This window comes from Pteropus medius, unplaced genomic scaffold (assembly GCF_902729225.1).
Source record: "Pteropus medius unplaced genomic scaffold, Ma_sr-lr_union100, whole genome shotgun sequence".
Lineage (NCBI taxonomy): Eukaryota > Metazoa > Chordata > Mammalia > Chiroptera > Pteropodidae > Pteropus > Pteropus medius.
This window is the reverse complement of record NW_024344374.1, coordinates 1993417-2012337: the sequence shown is the minus strand read 5'-3', so window position 1 is coordinate 2012337 and position 18921 is coordinate 1993417. Positions and strand designations below refer to the sequence as shown.

At 37.0% G+C, this 18921-nt stretch overlaps 2 long non-coding RNA genes across 3 annotated transcripts in view; both read right to left on the bottom strand.

The window, feature by feature from the left end:
* The window catches only part of LOC120608711 (uncharacterized), a 472227-nt gene that overhangs the window by 302497 nt on the left and 150809 nt on the right, over window positions 1–18921 (bottom strand). Inside the window, exon 4 of the long non-coding RNA XR_005654481.1 lies at window positions 17601–17691. This is a non-coding gene — a long non-coding RNA (uncharacterized LOC120608711). The remainder of the gene's footprint in view (window positions 1–17600; window positions 17692–18921) is intronic.
* Window positions 341–10314, bottom strand: LOC120608712 (uncharacterized). 2 transcript variants are annotated; one of them, XR_005654483.1, is made up of 3 exons: window positions 9364–10314; window positions 4681–4876; window positions 341–4129 (listed from the first exon to the last, which is right to left on the bottom strand). It is a non-coding gene; the product is annotated as an uncharacterized LOC120608712 (long non-coding RNA). The 2 variants fall into 2 exon arrangements; XR_005654484.1 differs by having other exon boundaries at window positions 9370–10314.

Below are 18921 nucleotides of genomic sequence, written 5' to 3'. Positions count from 1 at the left end.
CTATAACATATAAGGTTTTTTCCAGTAAAAATACTGATTGGACATTCCTTATTTATTCTTTTTATGTGTTGTATTGATACTAATTTAAGCACTTCTAAATTTGCCTACTCTAAATAATAAGCGTATATTATATTTCTGCTTCAAGAAGACAGAGTTCACTACACACATGATACTAGTAAATTTCTGTTGAATCATATTAAAAATAATAGAACTTTGTCCCTTGAAACGTGTTTCAAGGATTCAAAAGAAAGATAAAATATTTGATAAATGTCTTTTAAACAAAATTCTTAAGAATTTGGTTGACAATTTTCATTGGAGGCAAAACTTAAGTTTTCCATATTTAAGTAGTATTGCTATATTCTCTGAAGGTGATGTAACGTTTTCCAGAATTGTTTGTTTGTAATGATAAGATTGTCCCATGTTTATAATCCTGAATCTTCAACAAAAAACCACTTTATCAACACATATTTAATTAAAATTTTGGAACATCCTAGAAGAAAATCTTTTAATAATTACAGAGTAGATGACAACCTTCATGGTTGGCAGAATTTCCATGTATCTTTTAAGAAAATAAATTAAATGACCTCTGGACAGAGAAAACCCAAAGATGCTCAGGTCCCAAAGCCCCAGTTTTGGAGGTAATTACAAGGGGATAAAAAAACAAAAGGCTACACAACCTTCTGACATAGAATCATTACATGGAGCTCTCCATTGACTGAACTAGAACTGGACTGCTAGAACCAAGTCTTTGACTGTCTGTCCTTTGGAAATTCAATTCAAATGTTACTGCTTCTGCACCTGAGAGAATTATTTTGGGAGCAGAATAGTAGAATTGTTCTAGAGTCAGAGTGCCTGGATATGAATCCCAGATACTAGTTGCTAACATATGCAAGGCAGAATTCTAAGACAGACAGACAGACAGACCGTTAGACAGATAGATAGATAGATAAGCAGATGAAGGGTCTTCCCCATATGTTCCATAATATATTTGCACTTGAGTGTCATAACAACCCTATGAAGTACATACTTGTATTATTTCCATTTTACAAATGAGGAAACTGAGACATAGATAAGGTAGACAACTTGCTCAGGATGACATAGAAAGTATTGGAGCTAGAATCCGACTCAGACAAGGCTCCACTCTTCTCCTCTCCCTCTCAAGGTCAAACATTTCCCAGCTGTGTGGCTTCAGGCAAGTTGCTCAGCTTCCCTAAGCCTCGTCTGCTAAATGGAAATAATTGTAGATGGCTAAAGTATAAGAAACTTGGAAAGTTGTTAAAATGATTGACAAAGATAACACCTATATTTTTCTCAGCACAGTGCCAGGTACATAGTAAATGTTCAACAAAGGCTATTTATTATTTATAATAGTGTCTTCTTGGTGATAGCAGGGACCATATTTTATTCATCTGTATGTACTGCTAAGCAAGTGACCTAACCTCTCTGAGACTTCATTTCTTCATCTGTAAAATGGGATAGTGTAATATCAACATCGCAAAGTTGTTTTGGCACATAAAAGTCACTCAAAAATACTTGATGAATTAGTGGAATCTCTTCATATAGTACCTAATACAGTTTCACATGGAACCGGTACTGCAATAAAAACTTCTTGATCATAGCAATCCATAATGTAAAAATGATAATATTGCCTCCTCCTCACCCCTCGGGATCTGTGAGGATAAATGAGACAATCTCTAGGAGAGAGATTGTTAGGAGAAAGGTGCTTTATAAATCTAAGGGGTTGCTATTAATGATCATCATAATAATAAATTTGGTATTGCAGTAATCATAACTCATCATGCATGACTCCTCAAGGGAAGCCTATCAAGGCCTCCTTCAATGACACAGTGGCAGCTGGTGCCTGGGGTTTTGAATCTATGGAAATATGTGAGAGAAGAGAGTGATGTTACAGAGAGAAGTCAGAAAGGAATTCGAGCTTACCATTTAGAGAGGATCTTCTCACCCATGCCCTCCTGCTGCCCTACCCTCCACACCTCTCATACCAGGTCCCCTTAGGTGGGAACACCAGCGCTTGGCTTCTGACCTTCAGTTTCACAAGCCCAGGAACTCAAACATGTCCACACATTCAGTGCCCATCAGACTCTTGGAGACACTCCCCTATAAAAAATATCTCAAAAAATAGGGCAAGCTGAGTGGGGTATTTCCTTATGGCAGCATGAAACAAAGCTGTCTATTCAAAACAGTTTTAGCCCCAAAGGCAAAAGACCCAGATTGAAAAGATAAAGTCAAAACTAGCATCACATCATAATAGTCAAAAGCATACAAATCTGAACAGGAATCAAGCTGTCCTGCTTAGACTTATGGGGCAACCTCTCTGAGCCTCTATTTCCAGTAAAACAAAACTATCTTGGATGAGACTTGTAAGGGTTAAAGGAGATAGAGTCCATGATGTATCTACCACAGCAAATGACACATACAAAGCCCTCAAGTAATGATAACAATCATCGTTGTGGTTATTGTGCTGTTAATATTTTAATTTTGATTAATCAAAGAAAGAATGTGTAGCAAAGCCATGCTAGTGTGAGGGAAAAGGAGCTAGTAAGATGAAGGGTCTTCCCAATATGTTCCATAATTTGGTCATGAGTGTGCTGAGTATGGATGGGTCAACAATGTTCTTGAAAGAATTGCATCAGGCTGGACAAACTTCCTCAACTCAAGAGACACTGATATAGAAACCAGACATAAACATATTCATTTACAGATTCAGATATCCACTTTCCGGTAATCAAGGTGTATAAAGTACACAGGAAACCAAATTAACCATTGGAAGATGACTAGGTGAGCATGAGATCATAGGAACCCGGAAGGTATACCAGTGGGGTATTTTTACAAGTATGTCAAAGCTAGACTCTCTCCTACTATAAACTTCGCCCCCTAAGTGATCTGAAAACTTGACATCCATGTCAAGTTTATGACATTCAGATACTTATTTTACTGGAAACAGAGGCATGGAGAGGTTGCCACACAAGTCTAAGCATGGCAGCTGGATTCCTGTGTAGCTCCATATGCTCTTCACCTTGTGGTGTGATGCTACCAAATACCATGTCCCCTTCCAGTGTACAGAGCTGAGGTCTTTCTTCTCTTTCCTCAAAATCCACATAGAACACCTCCCTCCATCAAGTAAAGGTTTTGAAGTCAACCAAACCTAGATTTGATTCCCTGCTCCACCACTGAAAAGCTCTGTGACCTTGGGAACATCACTCAACTTCTTTGAACCTCAGTTCACTGATCTATAAAATAGCAGCAATAACCTACTCCATAGGCTATTGTGAGGCTTAGCAAGAATGTATGTAAATACTTAGCACAGTGCTTGTGTGATTATTGTCATAGAAGTTACAATTTCAATTCTATTAGATCTACATTTTCATCAATGTCTGTGATTCTGGTCCTATAGACAAATCCTAAACACCATGTTTGAATCCACAACTCCCACATCCATTCAATCACACAATTACAGAACATCTTGGGGGCTGACCATGGCTGAAGATGGTTCAGTTCATTGATTCATTGCTGATATTTGGACACCTTACCATCCAAGGGTGACTTTATTACCTAGTTCTGGGGACATCTCACTGTAGCTGATGTATACAGGGAAAAGAAGAAGAATTCTGAAGGCCTAGAGGGATGCAAGGACTTAAATAATCTGCCAACACCAAGCTGCTTTGCCTCAGAAAGTGTAGCCATTTCTATTTTTCTGCCCAAAGCATTCTCTTCTTCCCTGAGACCACCCCCACTTTCAAGAGATGATTTCTTCCCTTTGCTACTTTTAGTCAAGCAGCCAGCATTAATGGGAGTGTTAGTGGGATCATTTAGAGTGATGTCACATTTTACTTTGGGCCATTCTTAATTTACTATAAAATCTTAGGGTAAAACATCCCAGATAGCACTTTTCCCAGTGTCTTTGAACAGTCACTTTCTCTTTATTTCCAAATGCACGCATGAGCTCTGTTCAATGAAGAAACACATTAACAGCGACCTCTCTATTCCCTCTAGGTTGCTTTGCAAGCCTTCCTGTGTTTTTAATCTTCACCATGCTCCAAAACCAACCGTGTTGAGTGATGTGAATACCAGGCTTCTCGTTTCAGTAAGGAGATGACTGAATTGCAGTCTGCAAAGATTAAAAAAAAAAAAAAATCCACACTCTGAAAAACCAGTGGTTTGAGAAAATTATATAGATCAGGATAAAGATTAAGAAAATGATTCAAAAAATGGAAGAGATAAAATTTCCCATCTTATCTAGAGTGGTGAAAAACTACTGTACGAATGGGGTAATGCTGACCTGCTCTTTCATGACACTGGAGATAAAGAACAAGAACCCAAAATAGAGAGCACATCTGCAGCAAAGTATAAGGATGGGGGCTTGGGAGTCAGAGCACACAGAGAAAGGGGTTGTTGATTTGAGTGGAACGGGGAAATGGAGAAGGTGTTGCTTAAAGCAGTAACCAGTGTTGTTTATTTGGGATACAAGCTAGAGAATATTATTATGGCAGAGAAAAGAAGTTATCTCTTGTGAATTTTCTTGAGTTATGGGGGGAGCGAGAGAGGCTCACAGCGTATGGCATTTAGAATTGCAATTTCTAAGCGGAGCGCCATGTCTGATATATCATTTATTGTCTCTGCCTCCATCCTTCCAAAGCTGCATTAAGGACAGATACAAACCTCACTTCCTTGGATCTCCATTTTCACATTGATTTGGAGGACATTTATTTTCCCTTCGCAACGGAATCATATTTTTTTCCCTCTTGGAAGGTTTAGTTCGTCACTAAATATTCAGGTCTAGGAAGCAATTTTCCTTTCTCTTTGTGCATGATTTATGTCTCTCTGGAGCTGAATTCCTTTCGTTGAAAGCAAGAATCTATACAAATACAGGGCACAGGTGAAGAGAGAGATGAGTAGAAGGAAGGTTTCTCCAGTTGTGATGGAAATTCGCCCTTGAGTCTTCCTGTTTTAGCCGATTTTACAGGAAGGAAGAAACAATGCTCAGGTATCAGATCCTGCTGGCTTAGAAAATGCAAAAGGCAGTTTCAATTACCACGCAGTATTCTCCTACTTCTCTCTAATAAACATGTACATGTGCAGATTCCGGTGGTAGCTCTTTGAAAATAGAGTTTCCATACCATCCTTCCTGCATCTCAGGTGGAAATAAAGTTATTCCAGATACAGATATTCCAATTTCATAGATTCAATTAATTTTAGAACTGGAAGGGATCAGTATACCCACTTTTTGGTAGCTGGAAAAACTGAGGTCTCAGAGGTAATGGATTTGGTCAAGGTATCATATGCTCACATGACTGTAGATGTATATTTATGTATTTTTTGTAGTGCTTTGGAATTCTTCTGCTGTCTGCATTTATGTGAGGATTTCGCACTTAGCACCAGGTCTTTGCCAAGGCTGGGCACTGGAAGTACCAGGAAATACCAGGCAGCCCTTATTACCTCAGCCTTGTAACCTCCTGGGGCTCTGTGAAGGTGTAGGACACAGGTGCAGCCACCTTCACAAACCTAAACTGCATCCCACATGTGGTCTAGGAAAAAATGGCTCCTTCTCTGTTCTCACCACTCTGCATCCCACACAAAGGCACCAACCACTTCCTCTCTCATTCCTGTAACTCTTCCAACAAACTGAGGCTTCTGAAAACAAAAGCTAAAAAGTAAAGTCTGTTGTCTTCAAGCAACTTCTGCTTTCAACCCGGCAGCTAAAGCTCTGGAGAAAACAGATCACAAGACACAAATTAATAACTCAACAAATTCTGTAACACTTGCCTTGGATACTTCTGCCCCTGGGGCCTCGCTTATGCTGTGCCTTCTACCAGAAATGTTCTTCCCCTCCCCCACACTATCCAAGTTGCACTAAACCTCTATTATCCAGGAAGTCCTCCCTGAACTCTTCACAGAATTCCTAAGGCATCCCCTCTCTCTGCCACTGGTTTTATTAATTATTTAATGTTTCAGGCCTCTGTGACTTTTTTCTCCAATAAGACTGTTAGTTTCCCAGTGGCTTTTTTGTATCCCACAAATCACCAAATAAGCTAGGCTTGGAGTGAGGTTTGTGTGTGAATCCTGAGTAAATTATTTTTCCTCTTCAATACATCAATAATAACCTCAGAATGCAACCGATAGTATTTTTCCTCAATAGCTGTATTATAACTTTGTTTTTCTTCTAATTATATAGATGATACATTCTCACTGTAAAAACATTCAAAAACTACATGATACTATAAAAAAGAACATAAAGGTCACAGGAATTCCACTTTCTTTATGTAAGCACTATTAACATTTTCTTGGCCACCTTTCATATTTTTTTTATGGCTCTCTCTCTGTATAGATGTATATACATGTATATGTACATATGTGATGTTACATTTTACATAACTGAGGTTATTTCACACATATTGTTTTTTTTAATGTGGAGAATATTAAAGAACATAAGAGTGTCCAGCAACATAAGTTGAATAAAAAATATTAGTTTAACCTGAGCTTCAATAAATAGTTTTCAATGAATAAACAAATAGTGTTTCCCATAGAATGAATGAGGAAAATAAAGGAAAGTCGGAGGCGTCCCTTCCTAGACCACTTTCCTGTCCTAGGCAGAACTTCACTGAAAATATCCCACTTATACTAGCCCAGGGCCCAAACTATGTGACACAAAAAGGACAAATGAATATTCTAATTGGATATTTTATACCTGACACATAGATCTGATTTCTCCAGCTTAATGTGGCTTTCCAACATCATACGTACTCTCAGTTTACCAGCTGGAAGCACTGAATGAGATGGACAGAGCTGTACACCCTGGGCGAACTGTTTACTAAAGTTAGGACAAACTAGACCAGACTGATATGTATCTTCCCTGGAGATCTTATAGAAGAGATTCCAGCCTCTAGAGCCTGGTGAAGAAACTGAGCTTTCTTATCTTAAATCGTCCTGTTTTCACTGAAGCCTTTTTCCTCTTGTTCCACCCCTGGCACAGAGAGAACACTTATTCAGTCAGCTCACTTTCCCATCCTCCCCCAACCCTGGCCACACACACGCCTTTCTGCAGGCCTAATAATTCCGATTTCCCTTCCTCTCTGGGCCCTTTAATCACCTCTGTGGCTCTGCTCTGCACACGCCCCACTCTATACATCCTTTTAAGGGTATATGAACTCAGACTTCTCCTGCCTTCAAATGAACTAAAAGAGAACAACATTTTACAACCCAGATCACTCCTTCTTGAACATGAGAAATAAACATATTTCATCTAACTTAAAACTTAAGTTAGAAAACTGAAAGAGCCATCTCCTTTTTAATAGTCCTCATTTAAAGATCAAATTCAGACCTATGAGAAGTTCTGTTTTCATAATTAGCAAATGTGATAACAGGCCTTTCCCACTCTACAATAATATCCCATGGTCATGGCAGTGACAAGCTTCATACAGTTTTTCCTCCTGTCCATGCAGAGAGGCTAGAGTCTATTTGTGAGTCAGACAACCCATCATCACCCATTAATGCCACCAGAAGTCTGACTAACAGATCATAAATGCTTCTTCTGTCAACTAATCAGCCGGACTATGATACCTGCTATGATACATAACAGTCCTGCCATCCTCTTCACAGACACACAGGTTGTGACCACGTCCTAGCAGGTGTGTGTTTGCGATAGAGATACTGATATGCCGGATGACCATGATTGGCAGTGGCCTGGGCTTCCTTTGTGGAAGAGTACGGATATCCAGGGCTAGAACCACGAGTTTCTCATGCTATCTGATTTTCTTCAAGGCATTTATCACTATTTGAAGTTAAATTATCTATTTACTTACTTGTTGTCTGTCGCTCCCACTAGATAGTGAAAGAGGGGCTTTGTTTTGCTCATCACTAAAATTAACTCCCCTGCCTGCTAGTGTCTTCCCACATCTCATTTTCTCAGTGTAAAATACAACGAACTACAAAGTCCTCTCCATACACCGCCCCTGGCATTCCTGATCTCCTTGACCTTACTTTACCTTTCTGGGGTTTTTTTGTTTTTGTTTTTTAATAGCTTCTATTATCTTCTAACATATTATGTAATTAACATTGATGGATATTGTTTATTATTTTCCCCTGTGAGAATAAAAAGTCCATGCGGGCAGAAATTTTTGTCTGTTTTGTTTATAGGTGAATCCCAAGAATCTAGAAGAATGACTGGAACATAGTTTCTGTGGGTTTGTCATTTAGGTGTTCAATAAATATTTATTAAATAAATAAAAATAAATTGTTCGCCTTGTCCTTAGCTCCTATAAGAGTGCTGGGCATATGATACCTGCTCAATAACTATTTGTTGAATCTATTGCTTTCCTAAAGAAACATTTATAATCTATTAGTCACACTTCTGGTGGCATTAATGGTTGAATCTTTTGCAAGCCCCCAAGTTTACGAATATTTTCTCCAGTGTCCAAACACTTGCCCATCTAGATGCGTTTGCTCATTTTCCTATGTCCTTAGTTAACAGGATATAATGGGTAATAAACCACTGTTTGACAAATTAAGTAACCAATTAATAAATAACTGACTCAATTGTACTCACTGTTCCATGCACAATGACTAACACCCCATGTCTGACACTTTTTTGACTACCTGTTCCCCCAAAATCATCAACACTAAACTATCCCATTTATGGTTCAATTCAACAAACATTTCCTGAATACCTACTGTATTCTAGTCATTGCCAGACAATGAGTGAGACGGTCAACCACAACACCAACGAGTGTTTATTGAGCACTTACTTCATGGTAGATACTATGCTAAGCACTGTACATACATGATCCCATTTAATCCTCTCAATAACCATAAGAGGCAGGGACTACTGTTATGCCCATTTTACAGACAGAGAAAACTTAAGCATCTAGAGTTTATTTGTCCAAAGTCAGGCAGACAGTAAGCCATTACAGTAAGCCAGCAAAGCCCAGATCCTCAGACAGTCTTACCCCAGAGCTCACACTTCTAAGCTCAGTAATGACCTAAAGATGAAAAATAATCAGAAGAAATTTATTTTCTCAGAGAAAGATGAGTATATTGAGGGAGGGAAAAAAACATTTCAAAGGTTCTAAATGCCTCATCTTTTGGTCCCCAGTGCCTAGCATAGAACATAGCACACTGTGAGTAAGGAATACATTTTGGCTAAAAGAATAAATGATTCTAAGCAATAAAAAGAGGTAAGACTACAATAGAGAAACATCAGTTCTAATTGGAGAAAACTGAGAATATTCTAGAACAACTAAAATATTTAAAGTGAACCTGGAAGAGTATGTAGGATTCTAAAAGATATAGAGATATCTATTGTTGCATAAACTTTAATAGATTGATACAAAAATAAACATCTATTACCCTTACAGTTTCTGTGGCTTTGGCACTCAAGAGCAACCTTGCTGGGTGATTTCAACTCAGGATCTCTCATGAGGTTGCCATTAAGATTTTGGCTGGGGCTGCAGTCTTTTGAAGGCTTGACTGGCAAAAATATGCTCTTTCAAGGTGACTCACTCACAAGGTTGTAAAGTTGGGGCTGGTTGTTTGTGGAGACCTCAGTTCCTCCCCACAAAGTCCTCTCCATAGGTTGCTTGAGTTCTTCAACAACATGGCGATTGGCTTTCTCCAGAGTGAGTGATCCAAAAGAGAAGAGTGAGAGCCAGGCAGAAGCTAGCTTTTAAATGGCCCAGTCTCGGAAATCATAGCATTAATTCTGCCACATTCTATTGTTAGAAGCGAGTCATTAAGTCTGACTCAGATTCAAGGGAGGGGAACTGGGCTCCACCTTTTGAAGGGAAGATTGTCAAGAATTTTCAGACATTTTAAAACCACCACAGAGGCAGCTCATAGGAAGCATAGGGCAGGTTCTAGAATGACAAGTAATCCAATGTCCCAGGTAATGGACTTCTTAACCTGGTGACCTCTCTTATTTTTTCAATTTTCACATCACTCCATCTATTTCTTATACTTTGATCCTTTATTCTTTGTCAGTTTGCAGAGAAAATCATTCAATGTTTTTTACCCAGTTCATCCATTCCTGCATTTTGTTTGAATATAGTTCTATTTTGTGTGCTTAGCACTGGAAACGTAAAAATAAAAAAGACATGACCTTTGTTCTCAAGGAGTTTGTGGTCCATTTGATAATCACTTATGTAGTCTATATACTAATCACATACAATATGCCAAGGGCCATAATAGAGTTATATACAAACTGATGGTAATATAGAGGAGATGGACTTTTCTCATGAGAGGGACTTTGTTGCCGTTAAGGAGTTTGGACTCATCTTTTACACTATAAAGGTTTTTAAGCAGCTGTGTGCCAAGATTCACATCTGTATTTTAGAAAGACAATGTTGATGGCAGTAGAGAGAATGGAACTGGTGGAGGCTACATGAGCAACGGCATGTGGAATAGAGAGACAAAATATACTTGAGAGATGTTTATTATGTAGAATTGACAGGGTCTGGTGATTAGTTACACAGGCAGAAAAAAGGTTGGAAATAACTTCTAGATTTCTGTAAGGCATATAATAGTCTCATTAACTAAGACACAAAATACCAAAAAGAATCCAGGTGTTTTGGGGGGATGGAAATGTAGTAAGTTCAGTTTTAAACATATTGAGCTTGCACTGCCTTTAGTTACACTGTTGAAGGAAGTGTCATAGAGGTGATAAAAAATATGCAACTGAAGTTTCAAGAGAGACGTCCCAGCTGGAAATATAAATTTTGGAAATACTAGCATTTGTATGCTAGTTAAACTCATAGTATTAAAGGAGATCATCTAAAGAGCTTGTAAAATAGAAAAGGTAGCCAAGAATGGTACCTTGGGGGATACCAACATATAATGGTGGTGAAGAAAGAGAAGGCATTTAAAAAAAAAAACAGTGAAAAGGAGAATCCAAAGAGGAAGAAGACATTCAAGATATTCCAGTGGGTCATGAAACCTACATGAGAGATTATCAAAGAGAGAGGATCAACAGAGGCAAAAGGGAAAAAAAAAAGCAGAGACCTCAAATTAGAGACAGGCTACAAATTATACTTCACATTTGTCAATTCGATTATTAATCACTTAAATGTTTGAATAAGGTGATGTGGGATGGAATCCAGCTGTTGTAAGTTGAGGGGTGAAAGAGAGGTGAGGCAGTAAACATAAGGTAGACTACAGTCACCAAAAGTTTGAAAGTGAACAGCGGAGAGGTTGAGTGCTCTTGTTATAACGTGAGAAAGTGAGTCAGGCTCCATATAATTCAATTCCATTAGGGTTGTATTTTAAGGTTTCTGTTTTATTCATAACCTACTATCAAAAAATATATGTATATTCATTTTTTTTTTCTGGTTTTTGCAGCTGCTTCTACCAGAGAATGTCATAAAGGGAAAGCTGTTTTAAAGGGCCGAGAAAACCTAGAACAAACACAGGACATCTACTTCAAGACAGAATGCCAGTGACCCGAGAATCTGGATTTACCAGCCTGATCATTACATTCAATGGACTGAAACCTCTCTCAATTCTCAAAAATTTATAACATGTTTCAAGATATGTGAAGGTCAACTAATTATTAATGAAAGCAACCAAAAAAAGAGGAAAGTATATGTTTATTTGATTTCTGGAAACCTTTCCTTTACTCTGGGGATACAGAATAGGCCTATGAATATACAAATCTTAGATTCATAATAGTTTTTATCAGAGCAATATTTTCATCATTTACCAAGACATACATAAGAAGAATCAGAACCTAAACAGAAATTTTCATGCTGGTAGATGAAAGGACAAAACCTGGAGGTTCAAAAGGTACCACTGAATGACTGTAATTAGCTCTCTAGTGGGTAAAGCTGGGCATCTTAGCAGAGCTTCACCAATCACTCTCAGTTATAAGAAAGAACATAGAGACAAACTCTAAAGAATGTAAGATCCAGTTTAAAGAGGTCTTACCAAGAGTCGATTTTTTTTTCTCCCTTAGAGAATATGATATAAAAAGTATATAGGAAGTATGAAAAGTAGAAGGGAATAATGTCCATCATTCCAATATTCTAGCATGATTGTTATATTTAGGTGCTTCTTTTTAATAGCAACAGAAATGTAACAATGATTGATTACATTCCTTTATTTCACAAACATTTACCAAGCATTTATCTTGTGTCAGTGTTAGGTGCTGAAAAATAAAATGAACCTATTTCTGGCCTTGTGTAATTCATATTCTAAAGGGAAAGCAGACATTAAACAGCTAAATATATACTTATTTGACTACAACTGGGATTTATGACATGAAAAAGAAGCATAGGGTATTAACAAAACATTGTTAGCTAAACATCCTCCAAGTTCTTCTGCCTTATAATGACTTCTGTCCTTTACCACTGAATAAAACAACTTAAGCTCCTTTCTGCATTTGATTGCAAATTCTCTCCACATGAATATTCCTGAGAAGTCCTAGGGCAGGTGCTTATAAGTCCTAGTTGTCTCCTGTCAGCCCCAGTTTCCCCTAAATCCCCTTGGGTCTCCTCTTTGGCACTTACACCAGGCCACCCAGCCCTCTCTGATCAATTTCACCATAACCATAAGCAGGGCCCTTCATTCTTCAAGGCAGAATTTATAATAGAAGGCTAATACTAGATTAGTCACTATTAAAATTTTGCAATAAATGAAGAGAAGGAGAAAGAGGAAAATTAATAGAGAAAGTATTGATTATCAGACATCTTTACATCAGCTACCCACCCACACACCTTGTCACAGAGAATCTCCTACTGGAATCCTCCTCTCTCATTAGTCTCTTAACTCCTGCCATCTTCCTAAGATCCACGTCTACTCGATATCAGGTCCTTCCTTCCATCCATTTCCTCTCTTCTTCCCAATGCCAAGGCTCCTTTCAGAGTACTGATCAGAGATGCACTCTGATAAAACCAGTAGTGGTTGTATAGCAGAAAAGCTTCTAACATTCATTATATTATTATGCAGAAAAGCTTAGTTTCCTTCATCTACAATTCTTCATCACATCATCTTGACTTTCATAGCAAAATGCCATTAAGTTGTCTTTTAAACAAAATATTGTGTTTTTCCTTGAAAATAATTTCTCAGCACCCCTAAAATGCAGAAGTGGTTCCAGTCACTTTATTGTTCTCCAATAGCAATTTTTCCTTTCACTTATAGCAATTTATCAGTGGGAAAATATGAGCTCTTTGTAAATGGAGGAGCGCAAATTTAAAAGGTCATTCTGATCTAAACCATAGGCAAAGATTTAGGCATAAAAATTCCCAACCCAGAGTTATATTTCAGCATGGAAAAATGTTGAAGCAATCTAAATGTCCAACAATATAGAAATGATTAAATAAATTATTCTAAAATTATTTCATAGAATATTATGTAGCCATTCAAATGGCTCTCATTTAGACTTTTGGCAATAAAGAAAAATGCATGCTTTAATATTAAGTCAAAAATGCAGGATTCTGAATTAATATAGAACTTTATATCAAATATTCAAAATGTATGTGTTTCTAAGTCTTGAAAAACTAAAAGAGTAACCAGTGTGACTGGTTTTCTCCCAGCCCTCAAAGATCAATCACACGGACACTAAATAGGAGAGAGGAAAGCAAACATGTGAGGAACCATACAAATACTGTGAGAGCCCCCTGAGAAGCCTGAAGGACATAGTAATTTTAAGTAGAAAGGTCCTGGGGGCGTACAATGACAGATTAGATATTCTAGGTATAACAGGATAAATTGGAAGGTAGCTTTTACATTCTGTTCCTGCCTCTCCTAATATTGTCTTGAAAGGATTATGGCTGCCCCATTATCCCTGTGAGAAAAAAATCACGGTTTCAGCAGGAGGATAACTGGAAAGACCCAAAGCTCGGTTGGGGTAAAGGACCAGCGAGAAAAGGTAGAGGTGGATCAGCAGCCTTCCTGCTCCAAACTAAGGGCTACTGTGTTAAAATCCAAGACAATGACTTTCAAAACATTTAGTCCTGATCCGTAGTAAGAAATATATTTTTTCCCCAGTACATGTATTTGTGTGTGTGAGATGATAGAGATATAAAGATGAAACAAAAGTTCCACTAAACAGTATATTTATCAACTGTGACATACCCGATTTTCTATTACACTCGATTCTACTTTATTATTTAAAAAGTAGTTGTACTTCACTGAACATTCTCCATGAAAACCACTGATCTAATGAGATTCTCTCTAATCAGTGCTAGTTCTACCAAACAGTTCAAGGAAAAATATCTAACCAGAGACAGTGCCTGGTAGAGTAGTAGCAGAAAGGTCAACAGTTTTTCTCTCCTCCTTCCTATATTCACCTGGAAAACATAACATAGAGCCTAATCATTGGTCTCTTCCCCAATATACATTAGCAGACAGAGCAGTTAATATTTCAAAAAAAAAAACAACATGCATTTATAAGCCAAAATAAGTAGACATTTGAAGTAGACAATGATTTTTTTTTACATAAGTATACTAAGCGTCATTTGCCACATGAAGCTTAATTATAGAAACACACATATTTTAAATTAAGCATAATATTCTCAAAGGAATAAGGGAAGATACTGAGTAAATAAAAAATAAGAATTCATAAAAAAACAAATGAAATATTAACTATGTAATATATAAAAAATAAGGCAAAGAATATAAATAAATGGAATAAATTGTAGAGTTGATATTGTCAATGAATGAATTACTAAGCTGTAAGATATGGTTGAGGAGCTTTTCCAGAAGGCAGCAAAAAAATGATAATGACATAAAAATATGAAAGAAAAGCTAAGCAACATGTAGATGAGATTTGGAAACCACTAACTTCCAGATAATAGAAGTCTCCAAAAGATATGAAAACAATAAGAAAAAAAATAAAGAAGACAAAAACTTCCAGATCGAAAGAAAAAAGATGAAAAAGATGAAACATGTTTAATTTATAGGCTCAAAAGAGTGCCAAACAATATAGAAAAACCCAAATTAATACATATTAAAATAAATTTTAGATTTTTAAAGGCAAAAATAAAATTATATAGATAACAGAATTTTTAAAAGATTCCAGAAAATGGTTACAGATAACCTACAAAAGAAAAAGAATCATAACATTTCACTTCTCAAGAGCAAACACTGGATGCAAGAAGGCAATGATTCATTGTTCTCTCACCATGGGAAGGAAAACACTTTGACCAAGTTTAGTCCAGCCAAAGTATCATTTAAAAATGGGTGTGCAACAGTTAGCTATGACTGAGTAACAGTAACCAGATTTACCTTCCTAACTCAGACAACTAGAAAACTGGAGAAAATATATGAAACATGTGTTTTCAGACATTGGACAACAACAACAACGAAATAGGTATACCTCCGACCAGACTAACGAGAGACAGAGAGAGAGATTAATTATCAGGAATAATGAGGATACACCACTACAAATCCTATAGATATTAGAAGGATAAGAAAATACTGAGAACAAATTTATGCCAATATGATATCTTAGATGAAACAGTCAAATACCTTGAAAGACACAAACTAACAAAGTTTACTCTCTAAAAAAAGTCTATTTTGTCTTTGTTTTTGAACAATGTTTTCATTAGGTTTAAACATCTGAGTTGGTAATTTTTTCTTTCATTACTGCTATATGTTGAATCATGTTGCCTGAAAAAAAGATATGTTGAAGTCTTAACCCTCAATGCCTATGAATGTGACCTGATTTGGAAACAGAGTCCTTGTAAATGTAATCAATTCATTATAGTGGGTCCTAAGTCATCATGACTGATGTCCTCGTAAGAAGTAGAATGTGCCATGTAAAGACACAGATACACAAGAGGAAGGTGCAATGTGATGATGAAGGCAGAACTTCTGTAGCTTCAAGCCAAGGATTGCCAGAGATTGCCAGCAAAGCACAAGAAGCTAGGAAGAGGCAAGGAAGAATTCTCCCCTACAGGTTTCTGAGGGAGCAGGGCCCTGCCTACAACTTGATTTTGGACTTTGAGCCTACAGAACTGTGAGACAATGCTTATCTAGAGATACTTATTTCCCACTACTGAGGCAAGAGTCTTCTGTGTACTCTACCCAAAAACCATGAATCCTGAGGCTTTCCCATCTGGCTGGTTGGCATGGGCTCTCTTCTTGGCCCTGTGTGAATACTGGGCACTGTTATTCTAAACCTTTGAGTGCTTCTTTACCTATATTTCTGTTTGAATCATATGCACTTCCCTCCTCTGACCTCACATGCTACATGGCAGACTCTTTGTCCCTCTAAGGGACATCGCTTTTTGTAGAAGCCTGAATCTAGAAGTTTTCATGTTCCTTTATGTCTGGTCCCCTCCTTGTGCACCATGTGCCTGCTTTCCTCAGTGCACCCAAAAAGGCTGCCATGTAAGGTAGACCTGGCTTAGAGACTACCTGACAGTCTTCAGAGTGGTGACCAACTAATATTGAAACTGCAAGAACCTAAAACCTATAATTATAGATACGATGACCATATAATTTATCAGTCAAGCCAAGACACTTTCAGTTTAGATGTCAGGATTGCAGAAATAATCCAGGAGATTTCTAGGAAACTGGAAACATTTCCAGTCACTCTAGTTAAAGAGAAATGGTGGCTGAAAAGCCTCTGTGCAGCATTTGATTGCTACTTACAGATCTTTTTGCAAACTTGAAAGAAATATCCTGGATAATTTTTTTTCATAATTTGATAATTTAAACAAGAATGGACTAAAATCACAAATTTCCAGACCAGACTAAATTTATTGAGATTTTGTCAGAAGATTTTGTTTAAATGGAGATATGATCTCTCTGAATCTGATTTTCAAAACCTTTAGTCACCATGTTAAGAAACAGGGTGATGTTACTGATGAGGAAAACTTTAGGAAAGAAGTTTTTTATTTGGATCAATAACTAGTGCCAAGATAACATTGGAGGGAGAGAGAAACAAAGGATATGTCTCTTCTCTCAAAGAGACCCTCGAACAATGATTGAGATGTTCTTGTACATTGTGGGCTCAAATATGTTTATTTGGCTCAGAAGAAAGAAGAAAGAAAGAATTGCCTCATTAACCAGCGTATCCAAAGGTTTCAAGAATGAGAAAGTTGCCTGCCATATCAGTTTCATAGGCTGAAGGGAGACCTCCATAATCAACTAGTTCACTGAGACCTAAACTCTGATGATAAAAACTAGGAGTCTTCAAGGATTCTAGGAAATGTTCATATCATATACTAGTCTCGGCCATGCCCAACTTTTTGTTCCCTGCATCCAGCTGGCAGTGTTACACTCTCTGAGCCTTACTCTACCGCCTCAGAGTGTCAAGTTTCCCACCATACACTGAACTTCACAGCTCATTCCCCCATAATTTCTCCTACATCTGAAGCTATTGCTGCAAACAAAGATGCCTTCAAAGTGGGCATTCATATCCCACTATGCAGTATCTTTGGCCACCTTCACCTGAAGTTTATGTGCAGAGATAGTTACTGACAGTCCCAATGGTGAGGATAATGTCCCCATGGGAACTGTAGGAAATGAAAAGATGTTTCTTCCACTTATCCAAATTTTACCCGCCAACATGGCTTACGAATGCACAAGAATGCAGCTGAAGATTGTCAAGTCTGAGCTTCTACCCAGACTGGAGTATCCAAACTCACCCTCTCCAAGGTAGTGGTGCTGTGGCAAGAGCTACAACTTCATGTCTCCAAGAAAGAAGATTCCCCAGGAGGTGGCCATTTTGGGGGCTACCTGTAAACCAGAAAAAAAAAAACTGATTCATGGATTCATTCAGGGTTGATATTAGCTCACAGTTGGAAAACTTCATCACTGCCCTACAGACCTAAACATCAAACACAAGTTTTTATTTTTGTAAATATTTATTTAATAAGACCAAAAGGTCAATTATTTTTTCAATTATTTTTAAAACCCTGGAATTTAATAATAATCAGAATCAATTTTCCAGATTGTTTTATGAGTAGCCTAGGCAATGGTAACTTTCTTTTTTCCCTTATGTTTTTTAATTTTAAGTTTATTAGGAATTATTTATATTTCGGGTGCCCAAAAAACAAACCAAATGTTCTAAGTATGAAATTTTTTTCAATTATAAAATAAAGCCTTCAATTAAAAAGTCCCATATATCTGAAAACTAAAATATATGGTATCAAATAGCCCTTGAGGTTAAAGAATATTAGAAGTAAAATTAAGAAATACTTAGAATTGAAGGCAATAAAATATAATATGCCAATATTTATGGTACACAGCCAGAAAAGCATTTATATCGGTTGAGATATTTTATCAGTAAAAACAAAACGACTTTAAAAAACATAAGTTAAGCTTTTAACTCAATAAGTTGGGGGGGAAAAAACAACAGAACATGTATTCTAAGAAACACAAAGGCAGCAAATTAAAGATAGGTACATAAATCAATAAAATAGACAAGAAAAGAAGGATGAAGGAAGATATGCTTAATAAAACTAAATCCGATTCTTTGAAAAAAAATTTACCAGATTAGTCCTTTAGCAAGACACAGCAAGGCAAGAAGATGAGGACATAAATAATCAAATATTGACTTTAAAAGAATAACTACAGATAAAAAAAATTCTTAAAACTATAAAATAATATTATGAATAACTATCCATTAAGTAATTTGAAATCTAGACAAAATAAGTACACTCCAACAAAAAGAAGAAAGAAAAAAAAAAGTGATAAAATGCCAAAACTGGTACAAGAAGAAATAGAATACTTGACTAGACTATTAAGCATAAAGAAGTTAAAATAACAAGGAACTTAAAAGATCTCCTCCAATAGGAAAAATAAAAAAACAAACTCCAGGCTCACAAAGCTTTATTGGTCATTTCTACCAAACTTTCAAGAAACTTTCAAGATAATTCCTGTCTTGCACAAATTGTCCCAGAAAACAGAAAAACTAAGGAAACTGTTTAGATTATTTTATAAGACTAGTGTCAAGTTGATTCTCAA